This window comes from Colletes latitarsis, chromosome 6 (genome assembly GCF_051014445.1).
Source record: "Colletes latitarsis isolate SP2378_abdomen chromosome 6, iyColLati1, whole genome shotgun sequence".
In the NCBI taxonomy this organism is placed as follows: Eukaryota; Metazoa; Arthropoda; class Insecta; order Hymenoptera; family Colletidae; genus Colletes; species Colletes latitarsis.
Window position 1 is genome coordinate 24,109,703 of NC_135139.1, and position 15,856 is coordinate 24,125,558.

Sequence of the window (15,856 nt, forward strand, 5' to 3'; positions counted from 1 at the left end):
ATCGTTGGATAATCGTTATAGCAAATGACGAAACAAGTTATTTTGACCCCCTCGGTGGCTCTAGCGTCGAAACGCTTCGTAAAGAGGCGGTACCGGCTCGTATTTGTTATTGTGTTATTGTCTTATTAAATGATGTTTGTCGCGTAATTGCGCAATGTCTTTGCAGTTTTGATTGTGAAGCGTGTCTCGAGCCTTCGTCGAGAGTACGTAGAACAAGGTCGACTCGCGGAGACGTGGCGTTAATTCCTAATGAACCGGCTAGTTCCTTCGTTGTCGATCCCGAATCTCTGGTGACGTCAATGCCTCGTCTAAACAAACAGCGAGAACTTCTTTTTCTTTCATTTCTCTAGAAAAAGACCCGTTCTTGAAAAATACGTGTCGCAACGCGACGACGTTGTTAATTATTCCGCGATTGAATTAATAAATCTACAAAAAGTTCTCATTTTACCCTATCGATTACTCCACACAGTAGTCTGATTAGATCACAATAGAATAGCAATAACACGTCTTTAACAAATCAAAATCGTGTGGTATTAAACATCATTTTCTATTAGAATATTAAATTTTCCTTGCATTATTATTATCTGGAAACGTAGAGAAATGCGAACGATCCATCGGGTGTGTAAAATTTTTGTTAGTCGAATCCATTATCGATGGAAAACCAGCGAATATCGCGGAGTGCATTTAGCTGGAGCATTCTGCGCTCAACAGAAAGCTGAAGGTATCCGGTAGTCGTGGACCATCGGCAAAGAGAGATCTAAGTGGTTCGTTCTTCTTCTTTATATGGATCTAGCAGTGTCCAGTATCATCTCCTGCTACTCTTTCTGCCCCCTTTCTCGCGCTCTGTCGGTCCCATAGCCTCTCTCGCACTCGTTTCGTACCTGTTCCCCGTCCATTTCCTTATCTAGCGTTGGCCGTTTTATTCGATACGATCCGCCACTTCGAAAACCGTATTTTCCGATCGTGGCTTAAATCAGAGTTCCTCGGGGGGGCGTGCAAGAATCCCGAAATCTCGTTTGATTGAAAGATGCGCAAATTTTGTTTGAACAAAGCTTGGAAAACGCTAGTCCAATTAGAAACGCGAAAGCACCGTCGGATCGTTTTATTGCGAGAGTAGAACAACAAACAGCTCGTCGAGTGTTTAGATACCGTTTTATCGCCGGTGACATTATATTGCAGCACTTTAGTCGATTATCGTGCAACAATAAAAACGAGAGCAAGAGATATCTATCCGCGACAATCGACGAATCTATGTTTTAGACAAATTCAATGGAAACAAGAGACATTGTTATATACAGGGTGTTCGGCCAACCCTGGGAAAAATTTTAATGGGAGATTCTAGAGGCCAAAATAAGACGAAAATCAAGACTACCAATTTGTTGATGGAGGCTTTGTTAAAAAGTTCTTAACGTTTAAAGTTCCGCCCTTACTGAATTTTTTTCTCGAAAATATGCAGAAATTCGAGGGTATGTCTATTGACCAAAAATGATTGTAATTGACCCCTGTAACTAAATATAATTTTTTTAGAATCATTTGAAATTTTTTCATTTCGTCTAAAAATTTCAGTACCCACTCGAATTTTTTTCTCGAAAATGGGTAGGAATTTGGGGGTATGTCTATTGACCAAAAATGATTGTAATTGACCCCTGTAACTAAATATAATTTTTTTAGAATCATTTGAAATTTTTTCATTTCGTCTAAAAATTTCAGTACCTACTCGAATTTTTTTCTCGAAAATGGGTAGGAATTTGGGGGTATGTCTATTGACCAAAAATGATTGTAATTGACCCCCACATCCAAATATAATTTGGGTAGGAAAGTGGGTAGGATTTCAAGGGTATGTCTAATGACCAAAAATGATTGTAATTGACCCCCGCAACCGAAAATAATTTTTCCAGAACGATTTAAAATTTTTGTATTTAATTGTTAATAACTTTTTAACGAAGCCTCCATTAACAAATTGGTATTCCTGATTTTCGTCTTATTTAGGCCTCTAGGATCCCTCATTAAAATTTTTCCCAGGAGTGGCCGAACACCCTGTATATGGACATCTACTAATTTATCATCACTACCGTTAAATAAAATTTTGTTATTTTTCAATATGTCTTCGAGAGAGTATTACCAATAGATTGGCAAGGATTTTCTGATGAAAACGAGTCCAACACACAACCACATTCTGTGTATTTTTAACTATACAGTGTTAACAGTTGTTCATGAACAACGTATAAGTGAAAGTAGTCCGTGTAAGGTCGTGTTTGGACTCATTTTACTCGCGAAGACCTTAACCATCCATTGATTAAACATTGTAATTTTTACCAGAATTAATTGTGCAAGGAATGACAAGTTGTACCAATGTTCACCCTGTACATGTACTTTTAATAACATATACCGACAAATGAGACTCTAAGTAGGAAAATAGTATTACTATTATATCTACCAGCATAATGGGTCATGGAGTTTTAACGTTTTCAAGGGACGTTATCCTTTTTTGGAATATTAGGCCCTCAATAGAGGCGGAAATAAAACTGGATTAGCCGTGAATGCTGTTGTCAGTAGTTAGTCCCCATTCAAGGTATACGAGGGGAAATTCCCGGATCAGCGGGCCCAGCTGGCACACAACACCTGTGCGTACCTGGCCGGCCTACCTTGATTGATTTCTGAAGGCCGTGAGGTTAAGTGCACGACTACCTGTCGACCCTGATAATTTCCGTGTGGATTACCAGTCGCTGGTTGGGTTTCCCGTCACGCGTGCGCAGAAAATTTGGAGACCCTTGAATACTTGTCCCTTAATTTTGTGCAAATGACCGTCGGAGGTCCATAACTTTGTTCTGTACTCTCAAGAGACAATGGAAACCAAAAATATTTGGCAATTCTTGTCTATTGGTCTATTGGTATACCTTAAACATACGGTGCGGCGTTTATCAACATAGGTAGTATTTTAAGATACACAATAGATTAAATGAGGGTTTAATTAACGAGTGGAAAGTACAGGAGTAAATTTATTATTTATTACGTACACTTTTAGCATTTTTTACTTAGATAAAATAACGCAATTATTACGTGGGGGTTAACACGTTTACTGCCACGTTGAATTTGCACTCGGTCGTACTACCGCTTGTGTACTCGATACCTGATAATCTAATCTTAATCTCTTCAAATGTAAGGTGATGTCTCGCATACAATAGCATTTACTAAAACGGTAACGCATAATTATCGTACATTCGTTCTTTATTAGAACGCGGGATAACGTATGCACTTAACCTACAAATAGAAAATAATTGACTCGACAAGTGTCGCTCGTAAAGAATATAGGTTAGAAAGAAGGTGGAATATTTATTACTATAAAAATCTGCATATTGGCGCGACTGGCGTTCGTGTTAAACTTTTCGACACCTGTTGCCAAACTCCCTATATGCCATAGCGTGCATATCCTTAAAGGTATATTTTCACGCGAGAGTCTAGCGGTGTCTTAAGGCTATGCAGGGGGGCCGTGGTTCCCTACGTAAATCGTCCGGTGACTGTCGATCGTTTAGCGTATACTTCACGGTCGTGTCGAACTCTCTAGGGAACTTGCGATCGTCGGTTGTCATTCTGTTCTCATGTTCTTTTCCATCCCTGTTCGTTTCTTTCTCGCATACTTTTTCTTCTCCGAGCGCACCTGCTTAACGTAGCGCGGCCGGCGCTAATCTCAATTAGTCTTTATTGCCGGCTTGGCGACGCTGGACGACCACGAGTTTCATGCGCGACGCGGCTTAATGCGCCCGCCGCGACCTCACACGAGCATTCCAGATACACGCGAAGCACCGGCGACCAGACGAAGAAACAAGAACCGTCCTCGTTATGCGTTAAGAACCACCTGAACAGTCGCCCGGGGCACCGATGACGGTTGTTGATCAAGAATTTATCGGGAATAAATAAACTCGTGAAACGGGTAACTAACCCCTCGAGCATCGGCGACGTCCGAACCGCGCGGCGTAATCTTCGAACGGCCCGGGGCGTATCTTTATTACATTCTTGTGTTTACGAACGGAACGTTTACCGCCCGAAGGCGAGGTGGCGCAGGTGTCGTGCGTGCAAATCTGTTTCTTCGGCGTCTGTTCTTTGTACGGAGACATTGTCGCTGCGATACCAGTTATCCCTCCACGATGATTAACGAGAGACGGTATGTGTTACAGTGCCGATTTTAACTCTTCGCGATTCTACGTGGACATCGTATTTCGTTTGCCACTCTTACGTTGAGTCCAGCTCGCCATAGAATCTTCTGACTCCTGTTATATGCAGCTAGTCGCAAAATTGCGTGCACACGCACGTTAGAAATAGGTTGGAAGACCGTTCATCACAGATGGCGCTACATTTACGGTAATTTAATTACGCACATGCTCTTTACTACGTGGAAATGAAATGTATTAATAAGTCAACCGAATACATATTCTAGATAGTTTGAATAGTTTGAACAGTATTTCGCGAATCAACCGCGACGATTGAAAATTACGAACATTACGAGCGTAATTATTGCCGTCAAATCAAATGCAATCGTTAATTTGTAAATCAATTTACGAGCTTCCGTAGCCTTGATGACAGCCATTATAGCTTGTTCAGCTCGTCTCGACGGCTGTTATTGCGCTTGGGGTAAAAAAGTGTAGCATTCCGTAAGAGAAAAAGAAACGAAGGTCACCTTGGAGTTCCTTCTATGACTCCGTCCGCAAATGAACTGTCTCCGACGCGTTTGTGTCCTTTACCAAACAACTTCCGCAACAATCGGTTTCTCGCATTTGCAATTAAAGCAGCAAAAATATTTAATCGATATATACAGGGTGTTCGACCTGGGAAAAATTTTAATGGGAGATTCTAGAGGTTAAAATAAGATGAAAATCAAGAATACCAATTTATTGATGGAGACTTCGTTAAAAAGTTAGTAACAATTAAATTCAAAAATTTCAAATCGTTCTGGAAAAATTATTTTCGGTTGCGGGGGTCAATTACAATCATTTTTGGTGAATAGACATACCCCCGAAATCCTATCCACTTTCGAGAAAAAAATTCGAGAAGGTGTGAAATTTTTCGACGAAATTAAAATATTTCAAATCGCTCTGAAAAAAATATTGTTAGCTGTGGGGGTCAATTACAATCATTTTTGGTCAATAGACATACCCCCGAAATCCTACGCATTTTCGAGAAAAAAATTCAGTACTGATGAAACTTTAAACGTTAATAACTTTTTAACGAAGCCTTCATCGACAAATTGATATTCTTGATTTTCGTCTTATTTTGACCTCTAGAATCCCCCATTAAAATTTTTCCCACGGTTGATCGAACACTCTGTATATGTTTTTTTAACTAAAATTTTTTAGCATTTTGTTAATGCTGTGGGCGTGGCGAGGACAGAGGGAATACGATCCCGTCGATTTCTTTCGAACTTCGTGGGACGAGGGAATAACCCCGTAAGCGCGTGCTCAAAGGTTGCTTAAGGTCTCGGTGTAAATGGATCTTATTCACGTGCGGTGCGATCTCTCTCTTCCTTCGTTTCCCGTGGCGACGGCCGTCTCGTTCCCGTGCATGTTCACCGTGATTCTCGCTACATGATTCGCGGCTAATTGGCCGCAGCCACGAAGACAACGTGGCCGTTGTGCATTAAAGAAGTTTAGCGAGCCAATGCGCGTTTTAAGTAGGTAAATCACGACGTTGCTACCGCGGAACGATGACGCTGACCACGCGGTGCTCGGTCTCGTTGCCGTCGGTCGTTCGCACGTTCTACGCGTTTACAAGTCCACGCAAAATATTTCGACCGTCCAAGGTTGCCTGCATCGAAGTCGAATCGCATTTCAGATTCCTCGACGGCGTCAAAGGTCAAAGATATCTTAAATTTTCGATCGATTGTCCGAATCTTCTTTCGAAAAGGATTTATAGCGTCACCGTAACTCCTGTAACCCTTCCCGCGTCAAGTTCTCGGCAAGGAATTCACAGAGGGTTGCGTATTGTCCGTTCGTTTTGCTCAGTCTGTTGTAACGTATCGGTATGACATCTCGGGGCGGAGCCCGCTAAGTGTTAAGTCGAGCGAACGCGCGACAGGACAATGCGGTAATCCGATTTTCAATTTGTTACATCAAACTTATTTGCGACGCGGGCGTTTTTCTCCGGTCCACCGCGCTCGCCGTGCGGATAATCTTTAGTACCCGTGAGAGGTATTACGCTCGGCGGCGGTTGTGTGCATCGACGTTCGCGATGTAAATTCTATTAGGTCCGTTTCGATCCCATTGTGTCGCGTTCGAATCCAATAATAGCGCGGTCGAATAAACAGGGCACGGCTCGTCCTTGATATATCGACCTCCTTACGAAAGCTCAGACGTATTTTTAATTCTCGAAATCACTTGACCGGCAAACGACTGTTTTCTCGAGTTACAACACTTCATCTCGTGTACGCGACGCCGCGTCTCGCGGCCGGAATAAACGCATGGCCGTCATTTGATTCGTCTAGCGACGCGTCTGGGATATTTTTTGCCGACCGTTATTCTTGGTCGTCTGTATTTCATTTTTGTCGATGGGTCGCGTCCGATGTGTTCTCGAACGATTTCACGCTTTCGCGTCTCGACGATACCTCGACGCGGTTATACGCGTATAAAATATTTGGTATTAACCGCTTCGTTGTATCAATTAAATTTCTTCCAACGACGATCTTATCGCGACGTTCCGGATCACTGTGCGGTAGACGGATCGGGTCTACGCGCATCTCCGTTGCGCATCGCGAGTCGAAGGAAGATCTGCCCTTTCGAGCAGATAGGTTATGTGCGTCTTTCGCGTCGTGGCAGAGCAACGTGTAAGTACATATTTCCGTGACGACGGCAAAGAGGTAGATCCAAGACACGTCCTCGTATTTTGATTCGTCAATTAGCTTCTGCCAACGTTTATTTACAATCGCGTTCCACGTACGACTGAACGCACAACGTGGAAAAAATGGTTAATGGCAGAGAAATATTAATTTACGAGATGGCGGCACGACGTACGGGTCCCCTCGTGCTTTCAAGTGGATGCATTTACCTTTCGCCGTAGCAGCGTATCGGCACACGTGGTGAGAGATGTTAATCACGCTACTCCACATCGCGTGGGTACGGTTAATCGCATGACAAATATATAGACATCTATATTCGCTTGGCTCGAGCCGAAGAATTTATATAGGGAGGAATGCGCGACTCAGCACACCTCAAAGGATCATACGTCGAGTCACGTGTGTTTTGCCGGGACGTGCCTCTCGATTTATGAATAGGTCTCTTTACTTACGACACCGGCACGCGAACGCTTTGAGGGGCTAGAAAAATAAAGGAAACATCGGTCAGTAGACTCGCGAATCTACGGGTACAAGTGACGACCGTCAGATACAAAGAGAAAAAGAGACAGAGAGAGGGAGTTTCGCTTTGGACTTGTCGTGCTTTTGAAACGGTTCAAAATAACTCGGCCAATTTGAAGTTCGAACAGTGAAAATTTCGAAGAAAATTTCTGCATGAAACGTAAGTGGTAGATTCAAAATGACACAAGAAAACTATACCGTTACAGTTGTGAAGATGATTAATGTATTAATAGAAAAAGGTGTTCGACTGCTCGAGTGTCCAACCCGTGACTGTCACGAGCATACGACTTAGTAAGTGTTCGCCCACTTTCTGTCATACTTGTATTTGCTATATCACGAGAATTCTAGACAAGACATATCCCCGTTACATTTAATTAATTTAATATTAAATTATTCTTATTCGTTGAAGTTTTTACTACATTAATATCCCCTTTCTTCGACTTTTAAAGACGCGTTTCTAGGGTCGAACCAGCCATCGTCGAGACGCATGTACAAATTGCGAACGAATTGTTTGCTAGCGAAAGTGACGTTTTTCTCAACGGTGCAGCGATATGATAAACAGAGAAATGTCGTGCGATGTTTTGACTTGCCCGAATACTTCGGAAACACGATATCGCGCTTGTTTATTTTAAGAAATCCGTCCCCGCGGAACTACGGTGCACGCGCCTCTCCTCCTAAGCGGTCGGCCATTAAAACAATTGACAGCGGTTGGTAGCGTCGGTCGATTTGGAAGTTTCGTGGAAGATCGCTGGTAAAATCCCCCCTCCTTCTCCGTTCCTCCCAGTGTTTGTCGTAACGCGATTCTCACTTTTCCGTCACGCAGATTTCTCTAAAGCCAAGATAGCCGTTAGCGGTTCTCTTTCTCCATCCGTGTGTTGCTCTTTCTCGCGAGAAAGGCTGCATCGCCGAGTAGAGGACCCGCGTATATTTAGACGGGCTGCAGACACAAAACGACTTACCACCACCTCCGCGACGGTTTCTCTTCGTTCTTCTCCCCTTTCTGCGCCCGATCCTCCTGCGTGCGAGCTCGTGCGTGTTTTTTTTTCTTCCACGTTGGTTTTTTTGCTGTTCATCGTTTCGGCGATCGCGTTCAACGAGCCGTACCGCGTCAAATCGTATACAGAAGAGACAACCTCTTGCACGGTTTGCTTTTTCTTTTCCACCCAACGTTCTCGAGAAATCGACGGTCAGACTCGGGCAAATTTTATTTCAAGAATAACGAATAGATCCTAAAATTTATTCTTCGACAATAAATCTGTTGTGTTCTACGTCTTCGTAAATGTCTATACAGGGTGTTAAGCCAACCCTGGGAAAAACTTTAATGGGGGATTCTAGAGGCCAAAATAAGACGAAAATCAAGAATACTAATTTGTTGATGGAGGCTACGTTAAAAAGTTATTAACGTTTACAGTTCTGACAGTACTGAATTTTTTTCTCGAAAATACGCAGGATTTCGGGGGTATGTCTATTCACCAAAAATGATTGTAATTGACCCCCGCAACCGAAAATAATTTTTCCAGAACGATTTGGAATTTTTCAATTTTGTCTAAAAATTTGCCCACACTCCTGAATTTTTTTCTCGAAAATGCGTAGAATTTCGAGGATATGTGTAATGACCAAAAGTGATTGTAATCGACTCCTGCAGCCGAAAATAATTTTTTAAGAATGATTTGAAAATTTTTTTTTTCATCGAAAAATTTCAGCATCTACCCGATTTTTTTTCTCGAAAGTGGATAGGATTTCGAAGATATATGTAATGACCAAAAATGATTGTAATTGACCCCCGCAACCGAAAATAATTTTTCCAGAACGATTTGGAATTTTTTAATTTTGTCCAAAAATTTGCCCACCTTCTTGAATTTTTTTCTCGAAAATGGATAGGATTTCGAAGATATATGTAATGACCAAAAATGATTGTAATTGACCCCCACAACCGAAAATAATTTTTCCAGAACGATTTGGAATTTTTTAATTTTGTCCAAAAATTTGCCCACCTTCCTGAATTTTTTTCTCGAAAATGCGTAGAATTTCGGGGGTATGTGTAATGACCAAAAGTGATTGTAATCGACTCCTGCAGCCGAAAATAATTTTTTAAGAATGATTTGAATATTTTTTTTTTCATCGAAAAATTTCAGCATCTACCCGATTTTTTTTCTCGAAAGTGGATAGGATTTCGAAGATATATGTAATGACCAAAAATGATTGCAATTAACCCCTGCAACCAAAAATAGTTTTTCCAGAACGATGTGAAATATTTGAATTTAATTGTTAATAACTTTTTAACGAAGCCTCCATCAATAAATTGGTATTCTTGATTTTCGTCTTATTTTGGCCTCTAGAATCCCCCATTAAAATTTTTCCCAGGGGTGACCGAACACCCTGTAGAAGCGCTCTGATTAATTCGTTGAAATAATTTGCAAGCGACACGAGAATGAGAACAGTTAAAATACGTGTAATTTATCAGGCTGAACGGACAATGCATGCGCGACGAATGGTCCGAAAAGGAATTTAATAGCGTCTTAGAAGTTGGCAATAGCGATGTTTCGAGAGATTCTACGAAATGATACAGTGCTGTTCGCTCGAGTTTCAAGGTAACCTCAAAGGTTGATCTTATAGTACTATCCGATTAACGTTAATGTTATCTAGAATAAATAGGATTATGCAACTAGCAACGATGAAAGTGAGATTTCGTTTGCAGATTTATAACTGTTCGTTCATATGCAAGCATAATGCTATTTGATTAACGATTGAATCATATCGACCGGACAGGGCACGGCAGGATACACAAAATAGGCTGTCCATTCGTATTACTTGTCGTATGCCACTTAGGTGTGGTTTTTTGCTCAACGTCTACGTTCTAAAATTTTTATTTTTTTTCTATACTTCACTTCAACGACAAAGAAATAGTAATATAATTGTATTCTAGAATGTTTACCGTTTTATTGGGGGGTGGGGGGCACGATTAGATAGAGTTTGAGAAACACTGGTTTAACCCTTTGCACTTAACTGGCGCCGTTGTGGCGACATGTGTACACGATCGCGCACACAACTTGGTTCAAGCTTTATTTATGGTAACGCAAACTGAATTAACGAATAAATGAATAAAATTTCCAAAGAAAATCAATAAATTTGTTACTCTCTTAACCTTGGAATACTACATTTCTATACTGTATTCCACACTTATTTTTGTTACATACATACAGCGTGTGTATGCTCTGTGTGCCGATAGATTGTAAAGTAGAAAACTGTAGATACTCCCTGAAGAGGTTTACAAGTGCAACCTAACAACGTCGAACCGCGGAGCAGAAAAAACTATCGAGAACCGACGTGTCGGGATGCAATTTGTCCTCGATGGTCTGAAACGTGGACCGTACATAGTCGTAAACGCGTGTAAAATTTGAAAGGCCTCCGTTGGTTGTAAAAGTCACCCGAGACGCGAGGTGCGCACGCGCGTGACTATTTGTTTTGTTTTTTTTTTTGTTTTCCCCTGGCCGGTTGGTCGGAGCAAAGGACGAGAGGGTTCGTGTTGCGAGAAGAGAACGGGTGAAATAAGGAGCGCGGTTAGGGGCAGGGGGGCGAGGGGACAACTCGTTCGGACTTCATGAATCTAAAATTACGGAGGCGTTTATTTGTCGGTTTTGCTCTTTTACAGCGCGCATGCTCCCAAGGTCACCAGACGCAACGAAACGAGATTCCTCGTTACGTATGTGCGGCATGCGCCGCGCGTACACGCACAGTCCGCCGTGTGCATTAAGGACTAGGCGCGCGCTGGAGCGCAGGGTGACGTAGCACCACGCAGCGCAGCGCACCATTTTATGTAAACGACGCGAAACGGTCGCCAGTTGCATAATGTTGCCCGACGCGGCGGGTCGAGCGTCGCGCCACATCATCCTTGCATCGTCCTGCGCTCCAGCAAACGCTTTCGATATTCTTTTTCACAACAAACTGGTAAAATTCAGTAAGGATAATGGATAATATAAATATCTACGTTCCTTTGTCAATAATTTGTGGAACGTAGACTTTCGTCCATCGCTGGATACACGGTGTTCGTCGCCGCGACAGGACTCGCGCGCAGCTTTGCATTTAAGGCGGGGTTGGTTATTGCGAGCTTTTTCCTTTTTTTTCTCGTCGTTCTTTTTCTCTCCTTGTTGGGCACAGCGACTCGGCCGTTTCTCCGAGTTCGCTTATCTCGCGCCGGAGTCGCGAAATTTCTCTCTGGTTTGCCAGCGTCGCGCGCGCTGGCGCCGTGGATGAATGAATCCTCGTTCCGCCGTGAAAGGCCGGCGAATCGCACGCGCCACCACGGCGAAAGAGGAGTCGCGTTCTCTTTCGCGGAATAATCCGCGCTGCGAACCAACCGCGGCAGTGCAAACGCGTTGGATAAACAACACGTGCACCAACCAGTGGCAAAAGCATATTAACCATCGTGTTGGTAACCAAATACCGTAGTATAAAAGCAGTAGTTTAACACTTAAGATGCACCTTTTGTATACAGAATCGCATCTTCTAGACGATTTACAATATTCGTAGCGCCACGAATCGCGGTATTCCTATACGTCACTGTCTTTTTTTTTCGTCAATCGGACATGGCGATTTCTCCAAGAGAAAAGTCGTCACGACAAACAGACGGGAAAGTCTACGGTCCAATCTCGGACTGGATTCCTGTCGCCAGACGAAACAAAAATACACCCGCTCGCAAAAGTCAACCGAGTCTTATAAATGTTAGACTGGTGCGCATAAAATGTCGTTTATTTTTTAAATTGAAACCCAGCGACACCGATAAGAGAAGTTCAGCGACAGCCGACTATCGATCGTTACGCGCCGTACTGAAAAGGAAGGAGGTTAGGGAAAAAAGTTTCCTCCTTTTCTTGTATCAATTTATTCTTCTACCATCACTCGCGCATTCTAATATCCTTACATTAATATTTTGCCTAGGATAGCAATAGAATTTCAGTATCTGGTCGAATATTTATTGTAGTTTCCAACACTGGTCGTGAGTCACTGTATGGGACCAAAATGGCCAAGTACAGGCGCGCGATACGTTCGATGAATTTAATTGCGAGACGAGACGACAATGACGCCGACGTGCCGGTCGACATTGTATGCAGAGTCGCGGCGTAATTGAGCCGGAAAGAGCGCTGTCAATTTCGCCTAAGTACCCAGGGAGAAATTGACTCCGCGCGAGAAGAGAATCCCGCGTCGGGGCGTCGGGGCGTCGTGGCCGGAGAAATCTGCGGACGGAGACGTCGCGCGTCTCTTATTCAACGTCGAACATGGGGAACGGACACGCGCACAGAAACCGTTCACGGACGGCCGTAAGTGCAAGGTACATTGTAACCAAATGGAACAATGTAATGCCCGTGGGCTACAATTCCGTCTGGGGTTTATTGATGTTCATTGATTATGTAGGCGACGCTTTCTTCGCGCTGTGAAACGGAGAAATTGCGTGCCTCGAGCATGCAATATCCGGCTTCGCAACGTGTGATTTCGATCTGGAAAAAGAGGAGCATTCATTCCGCGCGTCCCGATTCAATGTCGAGGAAAATGTAGCTAAGTGGCGGCCATGTTGAGTGGCCTAGCGAGCAGTGGGGTTACCACGCTTCGAAATAAATCAAATTTTTGTTCGTTGCAACGAGAGTTACACCAATGGTGTCCGCGAAACTTTTAATGGGAGATTCTAGAGACCAAAATAAGACGAAAATTAAGAATACCAATTTGTTGATTGAGGCTTCGTTAAAAACTTATTAACGTTTAAAGTTCCGACTGTACTGAATGTTTTTCTCGGAAATGCGTAAGATTTCGAGGGTATGTGCAATGGCCAAAAATGATTGTAATTGACCCCCGCATCCAAATATAATTTTTCCAGAACGATTTGAAATTTTTGAATTTTGTCGAAACAATTGTTCACCTACTCGAATTTTTTTCTCAAAAATGCGTAGGAATTCAAGGGTGAGTCTATTCACCAAAACTGATTGTAATTGACCCCCGCAACCGAAAATAATTTTTCTAGAACGATTTGAAATTTTTGAATTTAATCTTTAATAACTTTTTAACGAAGCCTCCATCAATAAATTGGTATTCTTGATTTTCGTCTTATTTTGGCCTCTAGAATCTCCTATTAAAATTTTTCCCAGGGACGGCCGAACACCCTGTATAACAGGTGGGGACATTGTCAGAATAGGCTTCGGGCCGTGGTCGTCATTTACGGTTGATTACAAAAGTCGTGGAATACTCGAATGTATTTAACGACTTGACGAGGGGAACGGATACACGATTCGTCCTGTAAAAGCATAGAGTGAAATATGGACGGTACGTTAGGCCCCCATGGTACCGTAGCGTTGTAATCCGGTTTAATGCACCATCGTTTCGCTTTATTACACGCGGTCAGCGTGTGTTCGTTGTGACAGCCAAAACATTGTTGGCACAACGGAACATGGCTAGCGATAAATCACGGTTCGCGTACGAGTACGGGTCTCGATCGAATTTCCGTTGCTTCTGAAACGAGAACGGTGTCGGTTTCGGGCAGGGTCGGGAATGGAACGGGAAACGAAAACAACGCCGTAGAATTCGTTGGAGAACAAAGGGCGTAATGTTTTGCGTATCGGTTGTCAGTAACCGACACCGTGCTACCACCTGCGAGGGATTAACTTCTTTCAAGTTCTTGGAAGACTCGTGCTTCGCTGTGTGGCGATCGGCGTCGTGAAATTTGTTTGTAACTTTCCCATCGCACGGTCTATTCGTAAAATACACACGCAGCGGTTTTTTGTCGCAGAAACGCTGGAGTCGTCCAACGTTTTACCGTTTTTACGTTCCTCTTTGTTCGCCGTGGTTTCGTGAAACTTGTCCTGATTTTACGAGGTCGACGCGTAAATAAATATAGGCGAACCCGCAGCCAATCTAACGTTGCATAACATTCACGTGGTTTGAATTATGTAAAAACAAAAAAAAAATCGTGATCGAGCAGACAAATGCTCCTGAAATACAGGGTATCTATAGCACGATCGAACGAGGAATGACAAATCAGCAGTCGGGTATCCTAACCTATTTCATTGTTATTATTATACCTCCGCTGATTCTTTCGTATAAATAATGTCCTGTCTATTCATGTCCGTTCCCGTCGATTCCTAATAAATATCTTAAAATACCGCTCCCCAGAGCACCGTGCGATGGAGCAAATCCCTTCAGGATACGGCTGCCCGAGGTGGAATAGTCGAGTTGCTCGTTTTCGTCGGGTTATGCTCGTTTACACGGCGTTTGAGCGTAACTTTTTTACTCCTTCCGTTGTGTATAGTTCACTGATCCTCCGGGGAAGCCTGGAAAAAGGTATCGGCCTTCCGTTTCTCGTCGACTCGACTCCTCCTGTCGTGTTTCTGTAACGAGACTCTAAAAAATAAAAAGAAGGAAAGAAATAAAGAAAAAAAAAAAAAATTGAAATACACTGCGACCGACGAGAGAACCAATGGAAGGGAGAAGTATCGAAAGCAAGACGAGTCTCGATGCGATCGGATCGTGTGAACCAGCCGCTCGATGCTCGATTCTCTCTTTCTTCTACTCCAGTCCCCCTCGTTCCCCCTTTCCGTCCGTTGTCTGGTTCTTTTTCACTTTTTTTTCCACGCTTTTTGCGTCTGCTCGCATTGCCATGCTCGGCGCATTTTCTGGCACTTACACCATGCTTTTTACACGCTTTCGGCGAATCTGTTGATTTCTCAGAGCGACCGTGTGTGTTATTTTAACGATTTACCCTCGTTAAATTAATATAATATTAATATGTAATATGTTTTCTATCGTCGTATACAGGATGTTCGGCCACCCCTGGGAAATATTTAATGGGGGATTCTAGAGGCCAAAATAAGACGAAAATCAAGAATACCAATTCGTTGATGGAGGCTTCGTTAAAAAGTTATTAACGTTTAAAGTTTCACCAGTATTGAATTTTTTTCTCGGAAATGCGTAAGATTTCGAGGGTGTACCTATCCACCAAAAATTATTGTAATTGACCCCCGCAACCGAAAATAATTTTTCCAAAACGATTTGAAATTTTTTTTTCTCGTCGAAAAATTTCACATCTCGAATTTTTTTCTAGAAACTGAGTAGGATTTCGAATATATGTCTATTCACCAAAAATGAAAATAATTTTCCCAGAACGATTTGAAATTTTTGAATTTGATTGTTAATAACTTTTTAACGAAGCCTCCATCAACAAATTGCTATTCTTGATTTTCGTCTTATTTTAGCCTCTAGAATCCTGCATTAAAATTTTTCCCAGAGGTGGCCAAACAAAAATGAAAAAGTTAGGTTAGGTTTACAAGAAAATTATCAACTGTCTAGAGATTAAGTATGAATTCGAGTGAAATTAAATGATATAAAAGTTAACTGTTTTCTTTCGATTCCTGGTCGAAACCGAACACGAGTCGCCGTTCCCTGGGTTTTATTCGTAGTTGCGCGCTCCGTACGTGCCTGGTGGTCTTGGAAGCGACAGTCACGAGCCAAGGTGAAAATGCAGCGGCATGCGAA

General features: G+C 42.7%; 1 protein-coding gene across 3 annotated transcripts in view; it reads left to right on the forward strand.

Moving 5' to 3' along the window:
- The window catches only part of Sog (chordin short gastrulation), a 95,485-nt gene that overhangs the window by 8,166 nt on the left and 71,463 nt on the right, over positions 1 to 15,856 (forward strand). Inside the window, exon 1 of one of the 3 annotated variants that reach the window (XM_076766631.1) lies at positions 3,734 to 4,162. The exons of 1 other annotated variant lie outside the window; for it this stretch is intronic. The gene's annotated coding sequence lies outside the window, so the exon portion shown is untranslated. Of the gene's footprint in view, positions 1 to 3,733; positions 4,163 to 4,253; positions 4,360 to 15,856 lie in introns of those variants that run through there. One more of the 3 variants, XM_076766630.1, reaches the window with a different exon arrangement.